Below are 27,560 nucleotides of genomic sequence, written 5' to 3'. Positions count from 1 at the left end.
CAGCGCATGGCTGCGAGTAGCATCATTGGCTGAAGGGTACACGACTGTGCAGCTGTTGCAATGCCTCCGGTATGTTAGGGCAGAAATTGGGAATTTGTTCGGGGTGCCGGTGATAACTCGTCTCCTCTTCGCGGAGGACACCATGAAATCTTTAACGTCCACCAACTAATGCTGGCAGGTGGGATGACCAGTTAAAAACGATGGCACCACCTGAATGACTCGTCCTGCCTGCGAGACACCAGGATAATATATATATTTTAGCTGTGCCGAGATTCAAAACCAGTATAGATGGCTCAAGGTGAGTGTGGGTATCGATAGGTCTAGGCTATCCTGCCACTACTACACGTTACCTCATGTATATTCTTGCCCAACCATATTCAAATGCCATTGGGTAATGTGCTAGTTTATCATATTGGGTTACCTCGTTCATCAACACAACACGACGAGAGAGGTTATCATGTTCCAAAGGAATATACTAACATTTACTGAATACCATTGTAGGTTCGGTGCATTTACTGTGTGACCATGGGGGCAATCCAAAGTGGAGTTATTTTACCTAATCAGGTCATTGGGAGTCATTTTATTTTTCCCTGCCAGGTCAATTATTCTACTTTTTAAAACTTAATATCAGGTGCAATGACAGACCTATCATAGTTGACTTTAATGCTATATGTCGAGTCTCGCCCATATGGAGGTCACGATGATGAATGATCTTCTTACAATTTACTTGGCCGCCTGTGGGTGTTGTTTTGTTGCTTTGTCAAGTTTAATTTTGGTTCAAGTAGTGTGTGGGGCTAAGCTCAATCACAATCTGGGGTTTCATAGTGAGTCGAATCTGGAAATATCTGTTCATGTCTGAGGAGTGAGGTTATAGAAATTACTTGCATTTTGAATCCAATTTCGGTTTGTGTGTCCTTTGAAAATGAAAGGGTTTTGTTCTTGTACTACAATAATTAATTATTCCTCTATATTCATTTGCAAAACGAATCTTCTCCAACTTCCATCACCCACCTCTGTGATGGTTGGGGGCAAGGGAGTTGAGGAGGGTGGGTGTTCCAGCACCAATTATTACCAAAATTATTACCATTAGTAAAAACGTGTTTGGAATTATTACCAAAAATGATTACCATTAGCAAAAAGGCATGTGCAATTAATACCAAAAATGATTACCATTAGCAAAAAGTCATGTGGAATTATTTCCAAAAAGTGTTACCATTAGGAAAAAGGCATGTGCAATTAATACCAAAAATTATTACCATTAGCAAAAAGGCATGTGCAATTAATACCAAAAATTATAACCATTAGCAAAAAGGCATGTGCAATTAATACCAAAAATTATAACCATTAGCCAAAAGGCATGTGCAATTAATACCAAAAATTATTACCATTAGCAAAAAGGCATGTGCAATTAATACAAAAAATTATAACCATTAGCCAAAAGGCATGTGCAATTAATACCAAAAATTATAACCATTAGCCAAAAGGCATGTGCAATTAATACCAAAAATTATTACCATTAGGAAAAAGGCATGTGCAATTAATACCAAAAATTATTACCATTAGCAAAAAGGCATGTGCAATTAATACCAAAAATTATTACCATTAGCAAAAAGGCATGTGCAATTAATACCAAAAATTATAACCATTAGCCAAAAGGCATGTGCAATTAATACCAAAAATTATAACCATTAGCCAAAAGGCATGTGCAATTAATACCAAAAATTATTACCATTAGGAAAAAGGCATGTGCAATTAATACCAAAAATTATAACCATTCGCAAAAAAGTATGTGCAATTAATACCAAAAATTATTACCATTAGGAAAAAGGCATGTGCAATTAATACCAAAAATTATAACCATTAGCCAAAAGGCATGTGCAATTAATACCAAAAATTATAACCATTAGCCAAAAGGCATGTGCAATTAATACCAAAAATTATAACCATTAGCCAAAAGGCATGTGCAATTAATACCAAAAATTATAACCATTAGCAAAAAAGTATGTGCAATTAATACCAAAAATTATAACCATTAGGAAAAAAGTATGTGCAATTAATACCAAAAATTATTACCATTAGCAAAAAAGTATGTGCAATTAATACCAAAAATTATAACCATTAGCCAAAAGGCATGTGCAATTAATACCAAAAATTATTACCATTAGGAAAAAGGCATGTGCAATTAATACCAAAAATTATAACCATTAGCAAAAAAGTATGTGCAATTAATACCAAAAATTATTACCATTAGGAAAAAGGCATGTGCAATTAATACCAAAAATTATTACCATTAGGAAAAAGGCATGTGCAATTAATACCAAAAATTATAACCATTAGCCAAAAGGCATGTGCAATTAATACCAAAAATTATAACCATTAGCCAAAAGGCATGTGCAATTAATACCAAAAATTATTACCATTAGGAAAAAGGCATGTGCAATTAATACCAAAAATTATTACCATTAGGAAAAAGGCATGTGCAATTAATACCAAAAATTATTACCATTAGCAAAAAGGCATGTGCAATTAATACCAAAAATTATAACCATTAGCAAAAAAGTATGTGCAATTAATACCAAAAATTATTACCATTAGCAACAAAGTATGTGCAATTAATACCAAAAATTATTACCATTAGCAACAAAGTATGTGCAATTAATACCAAAAAGTATTACTATCAGCAAAAAGGCATGTGGAATTAATACCAAAAATTATTACCATTAGCAAAAAACTATGTGCAACTAATACCAAAAATTATTACCATTAGCAAAAAAGTATGTGCAACTAATACCAAAAATTATTACCATTAGCAAAAAAGTATGTGCAATTAATACCAAAAATTATTACTATCAGCAAAAAGGCATGTGGAATTAATACCAAAAATTATTACCATTAGCAAAAAAGTATGTGCAACTAATACCAAAAATTATTACCATTAGCAAAAAGGCATGTGCAATTAATACCAAAAATTATTACCATTAGCAAAAAAGTATGTGCAACTAATACCAAAAATTATTACCATTAGCAACAAAGTATGTGCAATTAATACCAAAAATTATTACTATCAGCAAAAAGGCATGTGGAATTAATACCAAAAATTATTACCATTAGCAAAAAAGTATGTGCAACTAATACCAAAAATTATTACCATTAGCAAAAAGGCATGTGGAATTATTACGAAAAATTATTACCATTAGCAAAAAGGCATGTGCAATTAATACCAAAAATTATTACCATTAGCAAGAAAGTATGTGGAATTATTACCAAAAATTATTACCATTAGCAACAAAGTATGTGGAATTATTAACAAAAATCATTATCATTAGCAAAAAGGCATGTGCAATTAATACCAAAAATTATTACCATTAGCAAAAAAAATTGTGGAATTATTACCAAAAATTATTGCCATTAGCAAAAAAGTATGTGGAATTATCACCAAAAATTATTACCATTAGCAAAAAGGTATGTCGAATTATTACCAAAAATTATTACCATTAGCAAAAAAGTGTGTGGAATTATTACCAAAAATTATTACCATTAGCAAAAAAGTGTGTGGAATTATTACCAAAAATTATTACCATTAGCGAAAAAGTGTGTGGAATTATTACCAAAAATTATTACCATAAGGAAAAAGGCATGTGCAATTAATACCAAAAATTATTACCATTAGCAAAAAAGTGTGTGGAATTATTAGCAAAAATTATTACCATTAGCAAAAAACATGCAATTATTACCATTAGCAAAAAAATTAATACCAAATTAATACCATGTGCTAATACCAAATTAGCAAATTAGCAAACCACCATTAGCAAAAAAGTATGTGCAATTAATACCAAAAAGATTTTCATCAGCAAAAAGGCATGTGGAATTAATACCAAAAATTATTACCATGAGCAAAAAAGTATGTGCAATTAATACCAAAATTTATTTCCTTTAGCAAAAAGGCATGTGGAATTATTACCAAAAATTATTACCATTAGAAAAAAACATGCAATTATTACCATTAGCAAAAAAGTGTGTGGAATTATTACCAAAAATTATTACCATTAGCAAAAAGGCATGTGCAATTAATACCAAAAATTATTACCATTAGCAAAAAGGCATGTGCAATTAATACCAAAATTGATTACCATTAGCAATAAAGTATGTGGAATTATTACCAAAAATTATTACCATAAGCAAAAAGGCATGTGCAATTAATACCAAAAATTATTACCATTAGCAAAAAAAATTGTGGAATTATTACCAAAAATTATTACCATTAGCAAAAAAGTATGTGGAATTATTACCAAAAATTATTACCATTAGCAAAAAAGTATGTGGAATTATTACCAAAAATTATTACCATTAGCAAAAAAGTGTGTGGAATTATTACCAAAAATTATTACCATTAGCAAAAAAGTGTGTGGAATTATTACCAAAAATTATTACCATTAGCAAAAAAGTGTGTGGAATTATTACCAAAAATTATTACCATAAGCAAAAAAGTATGTGGAATTATTACCAAAAATTATTACCATAAGCAAAAAAGTGTGTGGAATTATTACCAAAAATTATTACCAGAAGCAATAAAGTGTGTGGAATTATTACCAAAAATTATTACCATAAGGAAAAAGGCATGTGCAATTAATACCAAAAATTATTACCATTAGCAAAAAAGTGCGTGGAATTATTAGCAAAAATTATTACCATTAGCAAAAAACATGCAATTATTACCATTAGCAAAAAAATTAATACCAAATTAGGTAATACCAAATTAATACCATGTGCTAATACCAAATTAGCAAATTAGCAAACCACCATGAGCAAAAAAGTATGTGCAATTAATACCAAAAAGATTTTCATCAGCAAAAAGGCATGTGGAATTAATACCAAAAATTATTACCATGAGCAAAAAAGTATGTGCAATTAATACCAAAATTTATTTCCATTAGCAAAAAGGCATGTGGAATTATTACCAAAAATTATTACCATTAGCAAAAAACATGCAATTATTACCATTAGCAAAAAAGTGTGTGGAATTATTACCAAAAATTATTACCATTAGGAAAAAGGCATGTGCAATTAATACCAAAAATTATTACCATTAGCAAAAAAGTATGTGGAATTATTACCAAAAATTATTACCATTAGCAAAAAAGTATGTGCAATTAATACCAAAATTGAATACCATTAGCAAAAAAGTATGTGGAATTATTACCAAAAATTATTACCATTAGCAAAAAGGTATGTGCAATTAATACCAAAAATTATTACCATTAGCAAAAAGGCATGTGCAATTAATACCAAAAATGATTACCATTAGCAAAAACATGCAATTATTACCATTAGCAAAAAAGTGTGTGGAATTATTACCAAAAATTATTACCATTAGGAAAAAGGCATGTGCAATTAATACCAAAAATTATTACCATTAGCAAAAAAGTATGTGCAATTAATACCAAAAATTATTTTCATCAGCAAAAAAGCATGTGGGATTAATACCAAAAATTATTACCATTAGCAAAAAAGTGTGTGGAATTATTACCAAAAATTATTACCATTCGCAAAAAAATTTGTGGAATTATTACCAAAAATTATTACCATTCGCAAAAAAAATTGTGGAATTATTACCAAAAATTATTACCATTAGCAAAAAAGTATGTGGAATTATTACCAAAAATTATTACCATTAGCAAAAAAGTGTGGAATTATTACCAAAAATTATTACCATTAGCAAAAAAGTGTGTGGAATTATTACCAAAAATTATTACCATAAGCAAAAAAGTGTGTGGAATTATTACCAAAAATTATTACCATTAGCAAAAAGGCATGTGCAATTAATACCAAAAATTATTACCATAAGCAAAAAAGTGTGTGGAATTATAACCAAAAATTATTACCATTAGCAAAAAGGCATGTGCAATTAATACCAAAAATTATTATCATTAGCAAAAAGGCATGTGCAATTAATACCAAAAATTATTACCATTAGGAAAAAGGCATGTGCAATTAATACCAAAAATTATTACCATTAGCAAAAAAGTATGTGGAATTATTACCAAAAATTATTACCATTAGCAAAAAAGTATGTGCAATTATTACCAAAAATTATTACCATTAGCAAAAAAGTATGTGGAATTATTACCAAAAATTATTACCATTAGCAAAAAAGTATGTGCAATTAATAACAAAAATCATTACCATTAGGAAAAAGGCATGTGCAATTAAAACCAAAAATTATTACCATTAGCAAAAAAGTGTGTGGAATTATTACCAAAAATTATTACTATTATCAAAAAACGTGCAATTATTACCAAAACTTATTACCATTAGCAAAAAAGTGTGTGGCATTATTACCAAAAATTATTACCATTATCAAAAAACATGCAATTATTACCAAAACGTATTACCATTAGCAAAAAAGTGTGTGGAATCATTACCAAAAATTATTCCCATTAGCAAAAAAGTGTGTGGAATCATTACCAAAAATTATTACCATTATCAAAAAACGTGCAATTACCAAAACTTATTACCATTATCAAAAAAGTGTGTGGAATCATTACCAAAAATTATTACCATTATCAAAAAACGTGCAATTACCAAAAATTATTACCATTAGCAAAAAAGTGTGTGGAAGTATTACCAAAAATTATTACTATTATCAAAAAACGTGCAATTACCAAAAATTATTACCATTAGCAAAAAAGTGTGTGGAATCATTACCAAAAATTATTACCATTATCAAAAAACGTGCAATTACCAAAACTTATTACCATTATCAAAAAAGTGTGTGGAATCATTACCAAAAATTATTACCATTATCAAAAAACGTGCAATTACCAAAAATTATTACCATTAGCAAAAAAGTGTGTGGAATTATTACCAAAAATTATTACTATTATCAAAAAACGTGCAATTATTACCAAAACTTATTACCATTAGCAAAAAAGTGTGTGGAATCATTACCAAAAATTATTCCCATTAGCAAAAAAGTGTGTGGAATCATTACCAAAAATTATTACCATAACCAAAAAACGTGCAATTACCAAAACTTATTACCATTATCAAAAAAGTGTGTGGAATCATTACCAAAAATTATTACCATTATCAAAAAACGTGCAATTACCAAAAATTATTACCATTAGCAAAAAAGTGTGTGGAATTATTACCAAAAATTATTACTATTATCAAAAAACGTGCAATTATTACCAAAACTTATTACCATTAGCAAAAAAGTGTGTGGAATCATTACCAAAAATTATTCCCATTAGCAAAAAAGTGTGTGGAATCATTACCAAAAATTATTACCATTATCAAAAAACGTGCAATTACCAAAACTTATTACCATTATCAAAAAATATGCAATTATTACCAAAACTTAATACCATTAGCAAAAAGGCACGTGAAATTATTTCAATGGGGTGCTTGCTTGAAGAACGCTAAACAACGTTATTACCTTCGCTACCGAAGATGGAGGCGGTTATGTTTTCACTCCTGTCTTTGTTTGTTGCCCATGAACAGGATATCTCAAAACGTAGTGGATGGATTCGAACAAAATTTGGAGGAGAGGTTGGGTGTGTGACAAGGACGAAATTATTTGATTTTGGTGAAGCTTCAGATCGAGACACTATCATTTTAAAGTGATTCTTCACCATTGAGTGATCGGGCCAAAAACGATATGTAGTAGTATGTTTCAAAAAGTTATGAAAACGTTATGGGTGGATTTAGATGAAACTTGGTTGACAGGTTGGGTGTGTGACAAGCATGAATTGATTTGATTTTGGTAAATATGACTTATGACAAAACTATCTGGGTGATTCGTTTAAGCGACAAGAACAAGCTGATTCGATTTTCGCTCACATCTGGATCCAGAGCCGTTCTAGTTGGTAATGAAACACCACTGCCCTCCCTCCCAACCCATCCCCCTTCATTGAAAAAAAAAGAAAGAAAAGGAATTGTAAAGTTTTTTCAAAGTCATTGAATCTGCAAGATTCAGTCTACAAATTCAACTTTGAATATACAAGAGAAGTTTGGTGTTTAATAGGAAAAGGGAGTGTGATTCATATGCTATTTCATAGTACCCTCAACAAAGGAAGAGCCTATTTGGCCCATGAATAAACTATGGCTGTTTGTCCGTACTCCCATGCTTTTTAAATGCTGAATGACAAGCAAGGAAGCAGCACATACCAAATACTATAAATGGATGAGGTGTGTGTGTGTGTGTGTGTGTGTGTGTGTGTGTGTGTGTGTGTGTGTGTGTGTGTGTGTGTGTGTATGTGTCATGTTTTTGCGGAGTTCTACTTGAGCTTTCTGATGGGGAATGTGATACACCAAAATTATTGCCATGATCTCTTGAGTTGATTCGGCTAATTAACTACAAAAAAAAAAAAAATCGGGAATAATTCCCATTTTTCTAAACGTGTGCCCGGTTAAGGTATAGAAAACGTATAGAGGAGCTAAAAAAAGGTCCTTCAATGACATGGCATTAAAATTACAAAATAAATAACAATTAGAACGCCACTTGCTAGAGAGCATACCTCTGCAACGCTGAACAATTTACGTTTTGTAACCCACTGATTGGTCAGATCTGGATCTGGCATGAACCACAATCTAATCGGCTTGTTCTTGTAAACTTACCCAACTCATCCACCAAGTTCTGTGAATAAGTCATCCACAACTTTTTGAAATATCATGCTCCATATCGTTTATGGCCCGATCACTCGATGCTAAAGAATCACTCAAAAAATTTAATTTTTTTTATCGTATCGGGATCTTCACCAAAATTGAATCGATTTGTCCTTGTCAAACACCCAACCTGTCCACCAAGTTTCGTCCGAATCTGTCCACAACTCTGAGATATCGTGCTATATATATATATATATATATATACAGTATATATATATATATATATATATATATATATATATATCGTTTTTGCGCTCTCTCTCAATGGTGAATAATCACTTAAATTTTTTTAGATCCTGATCCAGATCCAGATCCGGATCTCCACCAAATTTCATCCGAATCAGTCCACAACTTTTTGAGATATCCTGTTCACAGACAGACAAACAAACAAACAAGAAATATGATGTGCATAACACAATACTTGTGAAGTCTCTAAAATATGTTGTTGAACTTTGGGCCAAAGTTGGCCTGAAAAATAACTAGTGGTTGAATTAAGTGACTGGGTATGCAAATCCTATTCACATTTCAAGTAAATCGGATGAAAATTGAGAATTTTTGAAATTCGGAAAAGTGGTTGACCTTTGGCCTATGTTGACCTTTTGGCCTATGTTGATCTCACAAATAGTTGGTCGTTGAATTCAATTAGCTGATATGTAAATCCTATTCAAATTTCAAGTCAATCAGATGAAAATTGAGGATTGAAAAAACCCCCCCAAAAAACCTACTATTTGGAGAAGTTTCTTGAAGATCGGTTTAAAATTGTGACCTGTAGGCAAGTAAAAGTGAGCGGACAGACAAACACACAAACACACACAAACTGGAGTGATCAACATACTTGTCAAAATAAAAAAATTTTTGCCAAGTAATAACTACAAGCTCATAACTACCGGTACATGAAAAATCTTCGATTTATCATAAGTAACAAATAGACGGGAGTGAAAACAACCTCCATCCACCATTGATGGTGAAGGTGAAAGATTGATAACATTGTAACAAAGCATTTATTAATTAATACTGGAGCTTCCCGATGTAGAAAAATGATCGGCATGATCTCCTGAGTTGATAATTAACCACAAATAATCTGGAAGAATTCCCATGTTTTAAACACACGCCGTATAAAGTTGTATAGAGCAGTTTAATATGTCCTTTCATGGCAAAGCATTCAAATTTCAAAATAAACGAGGAATAATAATAGGTATTCCTCTACATCTCATGTAGAGGAAACCTAATAACTAAAACAATGAAAGCATTCCAGCAAAGCATATATTAATTAATACTAATAACATTAACAACAATAATAATACGAGTATCATTTGGCAATAATAATAACGAAGGTATAATCCCCACCTTGGCCCAAGCACATCTGGGATGGTGAAAGGTGAGCTAAAGCTCAAGCACTACAACACGCAAGGATGCTACAAGGCCGTGAAGACCAATGAAAATTTGTCCAAATGACAAAAACAAAGGACTGCAGATATGCTACAAGGCCGTGAAAACCAATGAAAATTTGTCCAAAGGAATCAAATCTTTCTTTTTTTACGTTTTTTTTTGGTCCAAACAAAAGACACTCGTTTTTCAAATCTTTGGTATGACTGTCATCAACTCACTGTGAGGTATGTATAGTGATAATGATGATGTCATCGCCATCGGTGAAGTGGTATTTGAGTCATAATTGATTGAATCAAAATCCTCACCCGAAAAATCGGAAACTTCATAAATCTGATCTTCTACTCGAGGTGAGGAAGAATTAAATTTATAACGTGATCGGTCACGTGGTCTGGTGGCCATATTGGATTGAAAATAAAAACATACCGTCTTCTCCAGAACCGATTAACAGATCGATGCAAAACTTCGTACATATGATCAGCTAGCCATGGGGAATATCGTTAGAAAATTTCAACGTCATAGGATGTATGGCTGGCAGCCGTGTTTGATTTAAGTTAAGACCTTAAAAAAAACATCTTCTCTAAAACCGCTGAACCAATGGATCCGAAACGTTAAGTATATCCTCGACTACCCATGGGGATACAAAGGTGATAACTAAAACGGCATTGGCAGCCATCTTGGACTGAACGAAAACCTTAAAGAAATATCCTATTGATCAAGCAATAATCATTAAAGCTAAGGACAATGGTATTTTTGTTCAAAATGAGCGCGTGAGGCGAGACAATGCGTTCTATGAACTAGCAACGGTACCCGCCCTATGGGCGTGGCTTCAATTTGGAGGCCCAAATGAAAAGTCAAAATATCGGAAATTGAAGGCTTTTTTAATTTTAAACGATTTATATAAACATCCGTTAAATTTTATCACACGCAAATCATCAAAATCTAAACAGTATTTGTAGAATTTCAACAAAAGCCACATCACTGTTCATATCAGTAAATATTATTCCATCGTGTTTGGAAAAACTAAAAAATTGGAAAAATTGGGAAAAATTGGGAATTGGGAAAATTGGGAAAAATTGGAAATTGGAAAAATTGGGAAAAATTGGAAATTGGGAAAAATTGGAAATTGGGGGGAAAAAGGGAAAAACTAAATAGCCTATTTTACTCCAGGGGGTCCCAGGATTACCCACCCAAAATTTCGTTGCGATCGGTTCAGCCGTTTTTGCGGTACCTGGGAACAGACGGACAGACAGACAGACATTTGGTGAATTATAGTAAGATGCCATTAGTTAAAATCAAGCCATTTCCCACCAATGTTACCAAGAATCACAGATAGTGAAAAGTTTGGACACATATAACACTTCAACTGGTGGCTGCAGGAATGAAACTTGATGTGCAGGCAGGGGAGAAGTGTGAGGGTGGTAAGGAATACTTGGAGACAATGTACCTTAAGGGTTCCAATGACAACATACAGTAAATAAAACAACAGCCATCGCAGTTCACTTCAAACGTACATTATATATTACCGCCCTGCTCTCATGGTCTCAGATGCTCATGTCCCTGCTCTCAGATGTTGTGTTTGTGTTCCTCCCCCTCTCGCCCCATCATGTCTACCGCTCCCCATGTTATATGTTTTATGTGTCGGTTTGTCTTTCTGTGTGATTAATGTTAGCTCTTTCACGAGCCTCGACCTTGTATACAAAAAAACCCCCAAAAAACCCGCTCTTGTCGTTATATACCACTGTTCTTCTCAATTGAAAGTGTACCTGCCTCGCGGTGCCAGGCTCATTGGCTCAGCGATGTTTTGGAGTTCCATGTTGGAACTTGCTGTTGTGTCAGCACCTGTCTCATTATTGACTCACACAATTATTTTTCCACAACACTGACTTTTTTGTGTTTCACATATTGTGATAAAATAATTGAAATCGCGAAATGTCAGTTGGTCACAGAATGGGCTCATTTTTACGAATTAAAATGACGCCATTCCAGCCTATGACACCAACAAGGGTGATGGTGGAATTTATGCATGTTTGGACAGAGGTTGAAAGGAAAAGAAGGCATTGATATAATTGAGATATCAGTCCCCACCTATTTTGGCCGGAACAACACAGAAATCAAGAAAATGACCAAATACCAGGGCATCAAAAATGAAGTGAAAAGATCCTGGAAGCTGAAGAGCGCCGAAATTCTACCAGTGATTATTGGAGCAACGGGAATAATAAAAAAGAACATTACAGGGATCTTAAAAACCATCCCTGGGAATATTACGACAAACGAACTGCAGACTGCAGTTGGAAGCTGTCTGAGGCTCGGTGACGATCCTCAAACGAGGCCGCAGATCAAATCTTTGAGAACTAGAACGGCACTCAGTAGAGAGCATACCTCCGCCAGGTGAACAGTTTACGTTTTGTATCCCATAGTAGACCAGAAAATCACAATACAGAATCACATTTAATCAAAATCATCCGTCCACAACTTTTTGAGATATCCTGCTACGTATCGTTTTTGGCCCTATGGTGAAGAAAGAAATTAAATAATTATCATATCCGAATCCATATTCAGATCTTCACCAAAATAGAATCTATTTGTCCTTGTCACACACCCAACCTGTCCACCAAGTTTCAGACAAATCCGCCCATAACGTTTTCATAACTTTTTGAAACATCCTACTACATAACGTTTTGAGATGTCCTGCTGTGTATCGTTTTTGGCCCTATCTCCTAATGGTGAGAATCACGTTAAAAATTCTAGTAGCCGGATCCGAATCCGGATCTTCACCAAAATCGAATCATTTAGTCCTTGCCATGTATCTACATCTCTGCCAAATTTCGTCCGAATCCGTCCTCATCTTTTTGAGATATTTTGTTCACAAACGGACAGACAAACAAACAGACAGGCAGACAGACAGGGGTGAAGACATAATCTCCATCCACCTTTGGTGCCGGATGTAATTAGAAACCTTCACAAACCGGTCCATGAATCATGATCCATTACTGAAATGGATATGGATACTTCGAGACCTGGGATGACTCCGATCCACCTCCTGAAACCCGCAAATGGGGAATAACAACCAACGTTGCACACACTAAGGGAGAAACTTTCGCGACCCGGGAGGACACCTGATGAAATCCGCATTTCGAGATGACAATGAACGACACACTCAGAAGTGCTCGTCAAACCCAGTCTCATGCTACGCGAGGGACGGGCTGATAACGATGTTACCTTTGCTACTCTCCAATCCTCTGATACCTTACCTGACTCGAAAGAGCTACTGCAGATATCGGTTAACATCGCGCTCATCTGCTCTGCCTCCTCCTCCTCCTCTATCATGCATAATATCTGGCCCTGGAGCTTTATATTGTCTCAGCTTTCCGAGCTGCTTCTTAACCTCCTCCACTCCGAACTGGAAGTCCTCTAAAATCCCTTACTGAACCCCGAGATAGATCCTCTCAGTGATTCGTAATTCCCCCAACTGTTGAAGTGCAAATGTTGAAGCGAAATAGCTATTTAATAAGACTTTCATGCCACTGATACAGGTTAGGATCCAGTTATGATCTCTTGTACCCAATAACTGCTTTCTGCTTGTCCTCATCACACACTTTGCTTCCCTGCTGAAACTACTCTGGTCTCTTTCTGCATCTAGATCGACACCTCAATGGAATGTACTTACTATGTACACTTACTATGCCACCGAAGGTGGATGGAGGTTATGTTTTCACCCCTGTCTGTCTGTTTGTCTCTTTGTCTGTTTGTGAACAAGGTTTGTTCACAATTGGGTGACAGGGCCGAAAACGATATATAGCAGGATATCCCAAAAAGATGCAGATGGATACGGGCAAAACTTGGTGGAGAGGTTGGGTGTGTGACAAGGAAGAATTGGTACAATTTTGGTGAAGATCCAGATCTGGATCCAGCTAGTCGGATTATTTAAGTGATTCTTCATCATTGAGTGAAAGGGCTAAAACCGACATATAGCAGGATATCTCAAAAAGTTATGGACTGATTTGGACAAAACTTGGTGGAGAGGTTGGGTGTGTGACAAGGAAGAATTGGTACAATTTTGGTGAAGATCCAGATCTGGATCCAGCTAGTCGGATTATTTAAGTGATTCTTCATCATTGAGTGAAAGGGCTAAAACCGACATATAGCAGGATATCTCAAAAAGTTATGGACTGATTTGGACAAAACTTGGTGGAGAGGTTGGGTGTGTGACAAGGAAGAATTGGTACAATTTTGGTGAAGATCCAGATCTGGATCCAGCTAATCGGATTGTTTAAGTGATTCTTCATCATTGAGTGAAAGGGCTAAAACCGACATATAGCAGGATATCTCAAAAAGTTATGGACTGATTTGGACAAAACTTGGTGGAGAGGTTGGGTGTGTGACACGGACTAATCAATTCGATGTTGGTGAAGATCTGCATATGGATTTGGATACGATAATTATTTAATTTTAAGCGATTCTTCACCATTGAGATATAGGATGAAAAGCGATATATACATGACTAGCTGAGGTACCCGGCTTCGCCCGGGTTGAATAAGAATAATACAAATATATGATGAAAAGAACATGTATATTTTAGAGCAATATCACAGTACATTTCCTACATGACGTTTTGTCAATTTCTCAAAACCTCTTGGTATACAACATTTCTGGTTTTCTTACTTGGTGCCAAGACATAAAGATTGCTTGGTTTTCCAACCCTCGAGCAGCCCACGTACAGCTGGCCATGGGAAGTACCCGGCATTGCCGGGCGGGGGAAGGGAGGGGAGGAGGAAGGGGAGGGGAGGGGAATGGGGGGGGAGGGGAGGGGAATGGGGGGGGAGGGGAGGGGAATGGGGGGGGAGGGGAGGAGAGGGTGGGGAGGGGAGAAGAGGGGGGGAGGGGAGAAGAGGGGGGGAGGGGAGAAGAGGAGGGAGGGGGAGGAGGAGAGGGGAGAAGAGGAGGGAGGGGGAGGAGGAGAGGGGGGGAGGGGGGAGGGGGAGGGGAGGGGGAGGGGGGAGGGAGAGGAGGGGGGAGTGGAGGGTAAGGGGGAGGGGATAGGTGAGGGGGAGGGGGGACGGGAGGGGAAGGGGAGGTGAGGGGGGAGGGGGAGGTGAGGGGGGAGGGGGAGGGAGGGGGAGGTGAGGGGGAGGGGGAGGGAGGAGGGAGGGGGGATGAGGGGGAGGGATGGGGGAGGGGGAGGGGGAGGGGGGAGGGGTGTGGGAGGGGGGGAGGGGAGGGGAAGGGGAGGTGAGGGGGGGAGGTGAGGGGGGGAGGTGAGGGGGGAGGGGGAGGGAGGGGGAGGTGAGGGGGAGGGGGGAGGGAGGAGGGAGGGGGGTGAGGGGTAGGGATGGGGGAGGGGGAGGGGAGGGGGGAGGGGGAGGGGGAGGGGGAGGGGGGAGGGGAGTGGGGAGTGGGAGGGGGGAGTGGAGGGAGAGGGGAGGGGGGAGGGGGGAGGGGAGTGGAGGGGGAGTGGAGGGGGAGGGGAGGGGGAGTGGAGGGGGAGGGGGAGGGGGAGTGGAGGGGGAGGGGGAGGGGGAGTGGAGGGGGAGGGGAGGGGGAGGGGGAGTGGAGGGGGAGGGGGAGAGGGAGTGGAGGGGGAGGGGGAGGGGGAGGGGGGAACGCCTAGCTTGGCAAGCGATAGCAGGCTTTTTACTTTTATTTTTACCTCAATGAGGGCTATATATTATATAGTCCGTGCTTGGAGCCTTCAAGTTCAACATAAAGTTTTTTTATGAAAAATAATGCAGATGTATAACAATCCACCAATGCAAGTTCAGAAATGAATGCAGATCCTTTACTTTGCGATACAAACGCAATTCCCGCCATTTCCACTCACGATCGAGGGCCTCCACAGTGACCGCGCCTCTTCTTCCTCCTACAACTTCGTCTCACTTCTTTCACTCAAAATGCACGAAATTCTGCCGCATGAAATTATGTAGAGGCCTCGTCGGAGGGATACAAGGTAGATAAGGAAGGCGTTGTAACAGAAGATTCAAAATAAAAGTGGAAGAACATAAGGAAATGGGAGCTATTCTGGACCCACAGCCAAACCCGACAAACCATTGCAATATACCCCGAACGTCTAGCGACGCCACAAACTACACCATGGAATTGCAGCTGGCGTGGTTTTTTTAAACCATTGATATTAAAATAAAACGTACCCTAAAACCACCGGGATTTTATGCTGATTCCGAATCTGTGTCTAAAACTTTTCTCCGATGTGTAGTTCTTGAGTTATAAGCGGACATCCAGACAGACACACACACACACACACACACACACACACAGACACTCCTCCTTTATATATAGAGACTAGCTGAGGTACCCGGCTTCGCCTGGGTTGAATAAGAATAAGACAAATATATGATGAAAAGAACATGTATATTTTAGAGCAATATCACAGTACATTTCCTACATGACGTTTTGTCAATAATTGTCAATTTCTCAAAACCTCTTGGTATACAACATTTCTGGTTTTCTTACTTGGTGCCAAGACATAAAGATTGCTTGGTTTTCCAACACTCGAGCAGCCCACGTACAGCTGGCCATGGGAAGTACCCGGCATTGCCGGGCGGGGGAAGGGAGGGGAGAGGGAAGGGGAGGGGAGGGGAACGGGGGGGGGAGGGGGGGAGGGGAACGGGGGGGGGGAGGGGAGAAGAGGGGGGGAGGGGAGAAGAGGGGGGAGGGGAGAAGAGGGGGGGAGGGGGAGGAGGAGAGTGGGGGATTGGGAGGAGGAGAGGGGGGGATTGGGAGGGGGAGGTGGAGGGATGGGAGGGGGGAGGGGGAGGGGCAAGGGGGGAGGGGAGGGGGGAGGAGGGGGGAGGGTGGAGGGGAAGGGGAGGGGGTAGGGTGGAGGGGGAGGGGAGGGGGAGGGGGGAGTCAAGTCGGAAGTCATTGTCGTCAATTGAATGTCGCATTTATTTTTTATTCCCTGTCAAATGGCATTGGTCCCGCATTCCGAACCCGGAAGTCATTGTCGTCAAAGTTGAAACATTAATGTTACGAAATACGCTGATGACGTCATAATTTTAAAACCCAAAGGTTTTTTAAACATTTAAGGTGTGCTGTAGTTTCTCTGGGACGTACTGATTCCGAATATGAAGTTGTAAAATTAACGTTCCGAAATACGCTGATGACGTCATAATTTTAAAACGCGACGTTTTTTTTTTTAGTTGAGATTTTATTCGAATTCGAATTCCATTAAATTTCAACTGTTGGAAACAATAATTATTTCAATTTCCAACAGTTGAAATAATTATTGTTTCCAACAGTTGAAATTTAATGGAATTCGAATTCGAATAAAATCTCAACTAAAAAAAAAAACCGTTTATTCGTTCTTGGCGCGAAAAAATGGCGCGCATTTTGTCATTATGTGCGACTTTACGTCACTCCTACGGACGTGAAAACATTTGTTTTTTGCTTTAAAATATATTTAAAATAAATACAATAGTACATAAATTAACAATAAAATAAGCTAAAAAACAATTAAAAATACAATAAAAAGCACATTAAAAATATATAAATATGTACGTACAGTATACAGTACGTACGCGCAACCGCGGGATCGGAAAGGGGCAATATCGCCGCCACAAACTACACCATGGAATTGCAGCTGCCCGGTTTTTTAAACCATTGATATTAAAATAAAAAGTAGCCTATAACCACCAGGATTTTATGCTGATTCCGAATCTGTGTCTAAAACTTTTCTCCGATGTGTAGTTCTTGAGTTATAAGCGGACATCCAGACAGACACACACACAGACACTCCTCCTTTATATATAGAGATATTTACAAAAGTTATGGACGAGTTATGACAAAAGTAGGTGGACGACTTGGTTAGGTGACAAGAACAAGCCGAGTAGATTTTAGTTCAGGTCCGAATCCAGATTAGTCAAAAAAGATCTTGACCACTGCATTTCCCCTCATGGTCTTATTTACAAAATGGTTTATAAAGAAATCCTGGACGAGAAATGGAAAATCCTCATCTGTTCTGCCCTTTCCTTGTTCATGGACACAATCTATCCCTGCCAATTTAAAATCCTTGCTAATCAATACTCTTTCCCTAACCTTATGCCCTTCTCAATTCATTCTGATCACTCTTTTTTCATGATCTTCCCTCACACTGTGAGCCAAATAAAATGATCTTACCAGTTTCTTACCCTTCTTACAACCTCTAATCTCAATTCACACAAAATCCTTTATATAAATTCCCTCCCCTTTCTCTCCATATGGTATTGTCTTTTACCCAGATTGCTACAACACCTCCTATCACACATATACATATTGTAGCCTTTAAGTCCTGTCCTGCAATATTACTCTCCTCCGAAAACGAACTCTCATTTACTGCAACTGCAACTATATCATACGCCTCGCTATCTGCTTTACATTTAAGCTCTTCTACCTTATTATTGAAACTCCTGGGCTGATAGGACGGCTTAGAGGTGCGCACACTCGCTTCAAAGCTGTCCAGCCTGGGTTTGAATCTCGACCCAGCTATAAACGGTCATCCTGGTGCTTCACAGGCAGGATGATTCATCAATGTGTGTGCTGTCCTTCAGATGCATATTAAACGGGTGTCCTGTCTGCCAGCATCTGTTGGTGGATGTTAACTATCCCACGGTTTCCTTCGCGAAGAGTCGGCGAGCATCAAGTATCGCCGACACCCTCAACAAATTCCAAATTCCTGCCCTAACCAGCAGAGGGCGTTGCATCAGCGGCACAGCTGCGACTTGAGCCAATGATGCTACCCCGCAGCCTTGTGCTGCATACGAACAAAGAATAAGGAAATGTAACTCCTGGCATAGGTATAGAGTATTGTAAATTTTTCACTTCCTGTAATTATATTTTGCTGCCTGACATTTCCAATCATGTTATCAAACATGAGAATTGCAAAAGGAAGTTAAGAAGCAAGCAAAATAATTGATGTAACATGATGATGAGCTGTCACCTTAAATGAATAAAGGAAGAAATTTTCTGGGAAAACCACATTTCCAAGCTGGCCTCCAAAGCCAGTCGCCGACTGGGCATCCTCCGTCGTGCGAAGTCCTTTCTGGGCACTTCTGAGCTCCTCAGCACATAAAAGGCTTTCATCGACAGCTCAATGGAGTACTGCTCTCCCCTCTGGCCCGGTGCTCCTGCCTCACACCGAGCTCGGCTTCACGCTGTTGAAACCAAAGCTTTCAGAATCATTGGAGTCTCCGTCGATGAAGCTGATTGTGAGGGCCTTTCACTCACACCGCAGGCAGGTGGGTGGTCTTTCTGTCTTCTACTGACTCCTCTCCGGCCTTGCTCCCCCAGCTCTCTCTGTGCTCTGCCCCCCAAATATTCCTACAGGTCGCACAAGATCTGCCTGCAACCCTCTTCTGGTTAAACTGCCAAAATCAAGACTCTCTGCTCACCTTCACTCCTTCATTCCTCTTTTCTTCCGCCTCTGGAACAAACTCCCACACTCTCTTCAATCCCACTCCTCCCTCCAGGTCTTTTAAACAGCTGTTCACCACCATCTCTTATCTTCCACCATCCAAAACCTTGATCTTTTCTACCCCCGTTAAAACACCCCAAATCCGCCTCTTTCAATCCCCAACTTCTTTCCTCGAAATCCTAGTAGTGTTCATTTGCTTTATACCCTCCCTCCTCCCCCAACCCTCCCCCTTCCACAGATCTATTGACCTCGTTCTACCAACGTCCCTGTTCTCTACTGTTGTTGTGCTTGTGTGCTTCCCTCCCTCTCCCCCTCTTGTTTCCCGCTCCCTACATTGCATGTTTTATGTGTCTGTGCATGTTTTCATGTTCAATGTGTTCGCTCTTACACGAGCCTCGATTCTGTATACCAAAAAAAAAAAAAAATAGAACAGCACTCAGTAGAGCACATACCTCCGCCAGGCTGAACAGCTTATGTTTTGTATCCAACTCATAAGCCGGATCTGGATCCGGACCTGAACCAAAATCTGATCGGCTTGTTATTGTCACCTACCCAACCTATCCGCCTAATTTTGTCATAATCCATCCACCACTTTTTGAAATCTGATGCTATAATCGTTTTTCGCCTGATCATTCAATGTTGAAGAATGACTTTAAAAATATTCAAATCTCGTATCCGGATCTGTATTCGGATCTTCACCAAAATAGAACCAATTCGTCCTTGTCAGACACCCAACCTGTTCATCAAGTATCCTCCGAATCCATCCACAACACTCACATTCTGCTCACAGCCAAACAGAGAAACAGGCAGGGGTGAAAACATAACCACCTTGAGTGGCGGAGGTAAAACCATGATGTCTGCTGGAAATGGACGAAGCGCACGCTCCGAGGCTCGGCATCCTTTTTAGACAAGACAAAAACCCAGAACTTTGGCATCTGCAATGTCAATAAATGCCAGTAGTGATGTAGGGTTCCCAGACCAAAGTGTTAAGTTATACTACATAAAGCTTCTCACAAGCACCTTGGATGTTAAGAGGAGTTGAGCGCTGAGCTACGACCTGATTTTGCGAGCGTGCCAACACAGTGAGGTCAACTTTGTAATTTTCTCAAGGTAAATCACATCTAATGTCGAGGCGAATAAGTTCCAGAGACTGAACTTGCAGAGATAAGTTGTTGTGCATGAGATAAAATGGTTGGGGAATTTGATGAACGATCTTCATTAACTTAAATCAACTCGAAGTCTTTACACAACTTTGAACAAACCTCAGGATATATATGCATGAAGAAATAGCTTTGCCATATGATTACATTGCGGTGCAACTCTATTTGCCATACATATAAGGGTCAAAGGTTATTCAATGAGTGATGAAAAACGTCACTTCAGGAAAACCTTGGCAAAGTACTACCACCGAATACTGTTTCAAATGAGTGTATAATCTACCATATAAAACACAATGTGTGTTTGTGTGTGTGTCTGTCCCCCTTTATAAGGCTAGGTTTTAAAGGCTTTGATTAGTGTCTTAGGAGGGATTTGAGTGGGGGGGAAGGGGAGGGGGTTTAAGGGCCAATCTTTGAACATGACTGTGTGTTCACCGGTTAAAAGAGGTAAAAGACTCTGAAGACCCCAAAGACACCAAGGACCCAGGAAATCCGGAAGACCCAATGGATCCCAAGCACCCAAAATACTCGACCCAAAAATACCCCTGTAGACAGTTAAAGACACAAAATAATATGAACACCCAGAAGACCCCAAGGACCCAGAAGACCCCAAGGACTCTGAAGACACAAAATACCCTGAAAACCCAAAATACCACAAAGACCCAAAAGACTGAAAAGACCCAAAGACCAAATGGACAACAAAGACCCAAAATACCATGAAAACCCAATGGACCCCAAAGACCCTGAAGACCCCAAAGACTCCAAGGATCCAAAATACCCTGAGGATCCAAAAGACCCAAACAACCCCGAGGACCCAAAAGACCACACGGATGCAGAAGACCCCCAATGACTCTTAAGACCCAAAATATCCGGAGGATACAAAAGACACCAATGACCCAGAAGACCCCCAAGGACTCTGAAGACCCAAAATACCCCGAAGACCCAAAATACCCAAAAGACCATGAAGACCCAAATGGGCCCCAAGCACCCGAAATATCCTGAAGACCCAAAAATACCCCCAAACACCCTTAAAAATACCGTTAAACACCCAAAAGATCCCAAATACTTCGGGGACCAAAATACCCCAAAGACCATTAAATAACCTTACTTACTTACTTACTTACTTACTTACTGCGTCGAGCTAGCTTGGCATTCCATGACACATTTCTTCCATTCATCCCTGTCACTCATGGCATTAGGTAGTTCGTTAACCAGACACCCAGTATCATTTGTAAGGTGATCTATATATGTTTTCGCAGGTCTCCCTGGTGCCTGTTTGCCATGAGTTGGTAACCAAAGTAAAACATCGCTTGCGAGCTCGTCTTTATTTCTCCAGCAGTGCCCAGCGAATCTTAATCTGCGTTGACGTATGGTTACACTGATTGGTGGGATTTTTGCATACAATTCATATTTTGTGGGGTGCTCTTTCCATGAGATGTTAAGGGCTGCTCTGAGCATGCGAGTGTGTGCACCATTCAGGGCCTTTTCTCGTGACGATGTCAAGGTCCATGTAATTGCCCCATATACAAGAACTGATTCAACAGCTGCTCTAAAGAAGTTTCGTTTCAGCTCTATTGGAAGCGCAGATTTCCAAATCTTGCCTAGACTGTTTAAAGCTCCCCAAGCCTTTCCAAGTCTGATGTCGACATCTCTTTTTGTGGAGGCGATGTTGCTTCCCAGGTATGTGAATTCGTTAACCTTTTTGATGTTTTCACCAGTGAGTGATTTTATGTCTACAACTTGATCTTGATTAAGACTGATGTACTCTGTCTTCGAGGCATGTATGTAGAGACCAATTTGGCTGGCTACTTCTTCAATCTTGTGTAGTAGTGTCGCTGCATCATTGTTATAGTCTGCTGTAACCGCAAGATCATCTGCATAATCTACATCTGTAATCTTCTTGGATGGGTATCGCCGACTTTTCCGTTTACTTAGGGTAAATTCCAAGTTCATTGTTGGTGTCTATTGCTTTGCGTAGCACATAATCGAGACATATTATGAATAAGTAGGGAGCGAGGGTATCACCCTGTAAAACTCCTGCCATGATGTCCAAACAGTCTGTATCGCCGTCAGGTGATCGGACTATTGCATGCGAGTTCTTATACAGCATCATGATGGCATTAACTGTCTCCTGAGGTATCCCGAATGCTAGCAGTATCTCCTTCATCTTACCTCGATGGATGGAGTCGAAAGCTTTCGAGAAATCAATAAATAGGAAAACAGCAGGAAGATTTTTTGCTTTAACGCCTTCAAGAAGACGTCTAATAGTAAGGATTTGCCCGGAGGTCGATCAACTAGTACGAAAGCCATTTTGATTTTTTCGCAGAACTGGTTCTATACGCGGTCTGATTCTGTTTAATAACATCAGGTTGTATATTTTGGCCGCTATTGATGTTAGAGTGATTCCTCGATAGTTTTTTGTAAGCCCTAGGTCGCCTTTTTTCTGGAAAGGCAATATACATCCTTCTGTCCATCTATCTATTGGATTTTGATGGTATACAGCATTACATAAATTCAGTAAAATCTCATCGAATTCACCTAGTTTCCAAATCTCGGCTGGAATGTCATCGAGACCACAGGCTTTCCCGTTTTGAATGTTTTTAAGAGCTTTATGGAGTTCATCTATGGTGAAGGGACCTTTTTTGATGTCGAGTTCATCTGAAATCACAGGAGTTATTACTTCATCCTTGATTGTAGGTGGCTTCCCTAATAAGCTTTGGAAATGCTCTTGCCAGAGTTTCAATCGTTCTTCTTGGCTGGATGCTTTTAGTTTGGATTTGTTTACGCATTTCCATCCGCTTATCTCGTTTACAGTTTTCCAGGCCACAGCAGGTTGCTTGTTACTCGTAGCATTATTTATCATATCAATTTTTCTCTGGAGATAGTCAATCTGTTCTCTCTCATAAGAATCGGTAAGTGCAGTTCGTGCTTCGTTGTAATTCCTGATGTTTTCCATTGAAGGTGCAGAGTTTTTAATTTCTGCCATTTTGTGTAGCTCTTTGCGTTTCTGGCATATTTCCTCTGTTTCCCATGGGATCCGACTTTTCCTCTTTGGTTTCAAAGGAATGGTACCAGAAGCAGACTCTCTGCAGGCTGTCTCAAAATTGGCAAATGTTTTATTCGGCGAGTTTGTTGTATTTTGTTCTTGAAGAGCAGCAAATCTATTTTTCAAACAAAGTGAAAAGGCGACACTAATCTGTGTGTTCTTTTTGAGACAAGACCAGTCATAAAGTGGTTTACTTTTTTATTTCATTTTATTTGCTCGAAGGCTCAAGCGGCTCCTTGCAGATACAATGCGATGGTCTGATCCTACGCTTATAAAAGAGTTGAATGCTCTGCAATTTCTGACACTGTTTTTCCATTTCCGATTAACAATAATGAAGTCAAGTTGTGCTTTTGTTCCATTTGGTGCTGGAACCAAATTAAATAACCTGAATACCAAGAAGACCCTGAAGACCCAAAAGACCCGAAGAACCCAAATGTCCCAGAAGATACAAAAGGCCTCAAGGATTCCGAAGACCCAAAAGAAGAGTAATTATGCCTCTTACATTGGAATTGAAGACGGTGGCTTGCAAACTGAGCCTCAAGGTCGGTGTACAGAAGCGGTATTTTTAAAATCACAATAAATACAAGGCACAGGGAGGTGAAATTTGCTGCACATGATGTGCAATGCACGCAAAGTAAAACAACTGTTAATTTACATCTGTATGATGTCTCATAAATAAAGATGATATAAGCACCCCTGACACGAGGCCCAGACCTCAGACTTTGGCACGCTCACGCGGCTGTACCGTCAAAAACTGTTCCAACCCGTCATTTTTGACGGGCTTTATACTAGTGATATAATAACCGTCCCTGTGTTAAACGTTAATAAGTAAACACCAGCAATTTCACAACAAAAATTATGATGCGTCAAAGTGAATGGCATCTATCCCAAATTATTTCGCTCATAACTATCATGATCCATATCTTGGGATCTGTTTGACTGAGGGGATTGAAAATTTTTATGCATTAGTTTTGAGATTGCTATCAAAAACTGTGGCAAGGTTCATGAAAATTGATGACGAAGGAAAACAAAAACTGTCTCGGAATCAAGGGATTTCATAAGGAATGACCGGACAATGAAGGCTTTTGCAAGTTGGCACATTTATCGCCCTCCAACCACGACCACCCATAATCAAGACGGTTTTAATTTTATGAAGTTGATTGTTTTCCACTGGGAATTTAAGAGTCGTTCAACAAAAGCACTCATCCATGGAGCCCAATGAAGTCACAGTGCCTGAGTCTTTGATTGGGCGGCCACAAACATGCAAATGAGATGCACAACCAACACGGACAGAGTGCAAGCCCAAATCTTCACAGCATGCATGCAAAGGCAAGCAACGTCCAAGACAATAAATATTACATGTACATAAACAGGAAATCGTATGGGTTGGCAGGATATCGTGAAGTTATGCACACTCACCTCTGAGCTGTCTAGCTTGGGTTTGAATCTCGACCCGGCTATAAGCTGTCATCCTGGTGTTTCACAAGCAGGGCGAGGTATCAATATGTCTCCCATCCACCAGTAGGATGTTCAGTTAGACTATCTGTCTGACAGCACTCTTTTGGTTGGGCTTTAAATGGCCAAGGTGTGTGTTCCTCAAAGTGTTGGCGAGTTACCCCAAACAAATTAAAATTTTAGCCAACAACAGTGGCAGTAGTAGTAGTAGTGGAAGAAACATCTGAGATTGTACCTTGTCAAAAAAAAAACCTCACATTTTTACCTCGTATTCCTATTTTCATCCTTCAGGTGTGAATAATTCTTTGGATCATTTACAAATCAAATGTTATAGTCAGGTTCACTATGTTTTTTCGTTCAAAAATTTTGGACATTAGCAAAACTATACATTTTTTGGAATATTCAGAGCATGAGGAATCCAAAAATTAATGTTGGCATTTTCTAGACACCTGCATGGCCGCCATTTTGGATTTTCAAAATGGCCGCCAAAAATACATAATTTGCGCTATCAAGGCTTCTAGTCAACCTAGAAACGTATTTAAATATGCTAATCCTATGTTTTCTGGGCCAAGAAAACCATTGCTGGGATCATTAGACTTCTAATCCTAACACTTGCTTCACTTTTGGACTTTCCAGATGTTAGTGATAGAAAAAATATTCCGCTCACATCTTCCGACCTATAAACTTTTCATTGAATATGCCTATTCCATGTTCAATCTGATACTAACAAGGCTGCTTTCTTGCTTTATAAACCCATACCTATAACTTCAAAGGACTTGCAATATCATGTATTATATAATACAGTTATATCACAAATATAAAGACAATGGTTTTCAATTACCTTTGTTTGTTGCTTTTCTATAATCCTGAGCACTATTTTGAGGCCTTTCTTGGATTCCTTGACCCAGAAAACATAGGATTAGCATATTTAATTTAGCTTCTAGGTTGATTAGAAGCCGAGATAGCGCAAAATATGTATTTTATGGCGGCAATTTTGAAAATCCAAAATGGCGGCCATGCAGGTGTCTGTGCAAATGCCCACATTGATTTTTGGATTCTCCATACTCTGATGATTCCAAAAATGCACAGGTTTGCTAATCTCCCAAAATTTAGAACGAAATTATATTTGTTAACATAGTGAACCTGACTATTAGCCAGGTATTAAATTAGGAAGAGTATCACGACCAGTGAATAGTTCAGCCGAATAAACCAACCAGTGTTGAACAGTGTTACAAGAAACGGCTACGGCTGAGACTTTTCCAGTATATTTTCGCAGCAATTTCTTTTTTCAAAATTTGCAAAATCCCAAAACGGTAAACAAATTGCAACGTCGACTGTGTGTTATTACACGAGTGCGCTTACAGCACGGTTCAGAGGTAGCATACTCACCTCCGAGCGGTCTCGTCATCGTTTGATTCCCAACTTGGCATAATCAATGAATTCCTTATGCATATAGTGCTTTTCATTCAGAAGTGAAACCTCAAAACACTTTACATGAAGGAAGAGGTTAAGAAAGGTAAAAATTAAGAAAATGTCACTCTAGATAGATGAGATTTTATGCGAGATTTGCAAACCATAATTGATGAGGCGGTTGGAATTCCAAAGGGAAGAGAGTTCCACAATCGAGAAGCTTATCTGGAAAATGCTCAATCCTCAAAAATCTTCACCCAATGCGAGCAACTACTCGTTCAGGAAGATTCCCATTATTAGGCCATAAGTCGTATTATTGCAGGGATGTCTGGTGTGATTATTGTTAGATAATTCACCAAATGTCCGTCTGTCTGTTCGAAGGTACCGTAAAAACTGCTGAACCGATCGCAAATATATTTTGGGTGGGTAATCCTGGGACCCCTGGGAGTAAAATAGGCTATTTAGTTTTCCCAATTTCAGCTTTGGTCTCCAGCATTCTGAGGTTTGGACTCCCACATAACATTCGCGTTCGCATAACGTTCATTGTGACAATGTTCTCATTGTGACGATGTTGTGACGATGTATGTGTTCACGGTAGTGTTTGACGTGATGGTGTGAACGTAATTTCGTAATGTTTTTCGTTTCGTAATCCTTTAATGAACGTTTAATGTCCTTCGATGTCCGGGGCCGCACGCGCGCTACACTGGACGGGCCAGCGTGTACTTTGCCCTTTGCCATCATGCTTGGGTAAACCGCTGAGCCCCATCCGTGATGGGGACTGGGGCTCGAGAAAGTGTCCCACGAACGAGGAATTCCCAGTAAGCGCGAGTCATCAGCTCGCGTTGATTAAGTCCCTGCCCTTTGTACACACCGCCCGTCGCCGCACAAACATGACAGTGAAACACAATGACAATTCACATATTCGTGCAATCCGTAATTTCGTAATGTTTTTCGTTTCGTAATCCTTTAATGAACGTTTAATGTTTAATGAACGTTTAATGCCCTTCGATGTCCGGGGCCGCACGCGCGCTAC

The 27,560-nt window shown here is 39.0% G+C and overlaps 1 protein-coding gene across 1 annotated transcript in view; it reads right to left on the bottom strand.

The window, feature by feature from the left end:
• The window catches only part of LOC137414179 (gamma-2-syntrophin-like), a 492,304-nt gene that overhangs the window by 128,886 nt on the left and 335,858 nt on the right, over nt 1-27,560 (bottom strand). The window lies entirely within an intron of this gene.

Source organism: Myxine glutinosa, chromosome 11, assembly GCF_964187855.1.
Source record: "Myxine glutinosa chromosome 11, kmMyxGlut1.1, whole genome shotgun sequence".
NCBI classification, from domain to species: Eukaryota; Metazoa; Chordata; class Myxini; order Myxiniformes; family Myxinidae; genus Myxine; species Myxine glutinosa.
The sequence above is the reverse complement of the archived record's forward strand: the minus strand, read 5'-3'. Positions and strand labels throughout refer to the sequence as shown.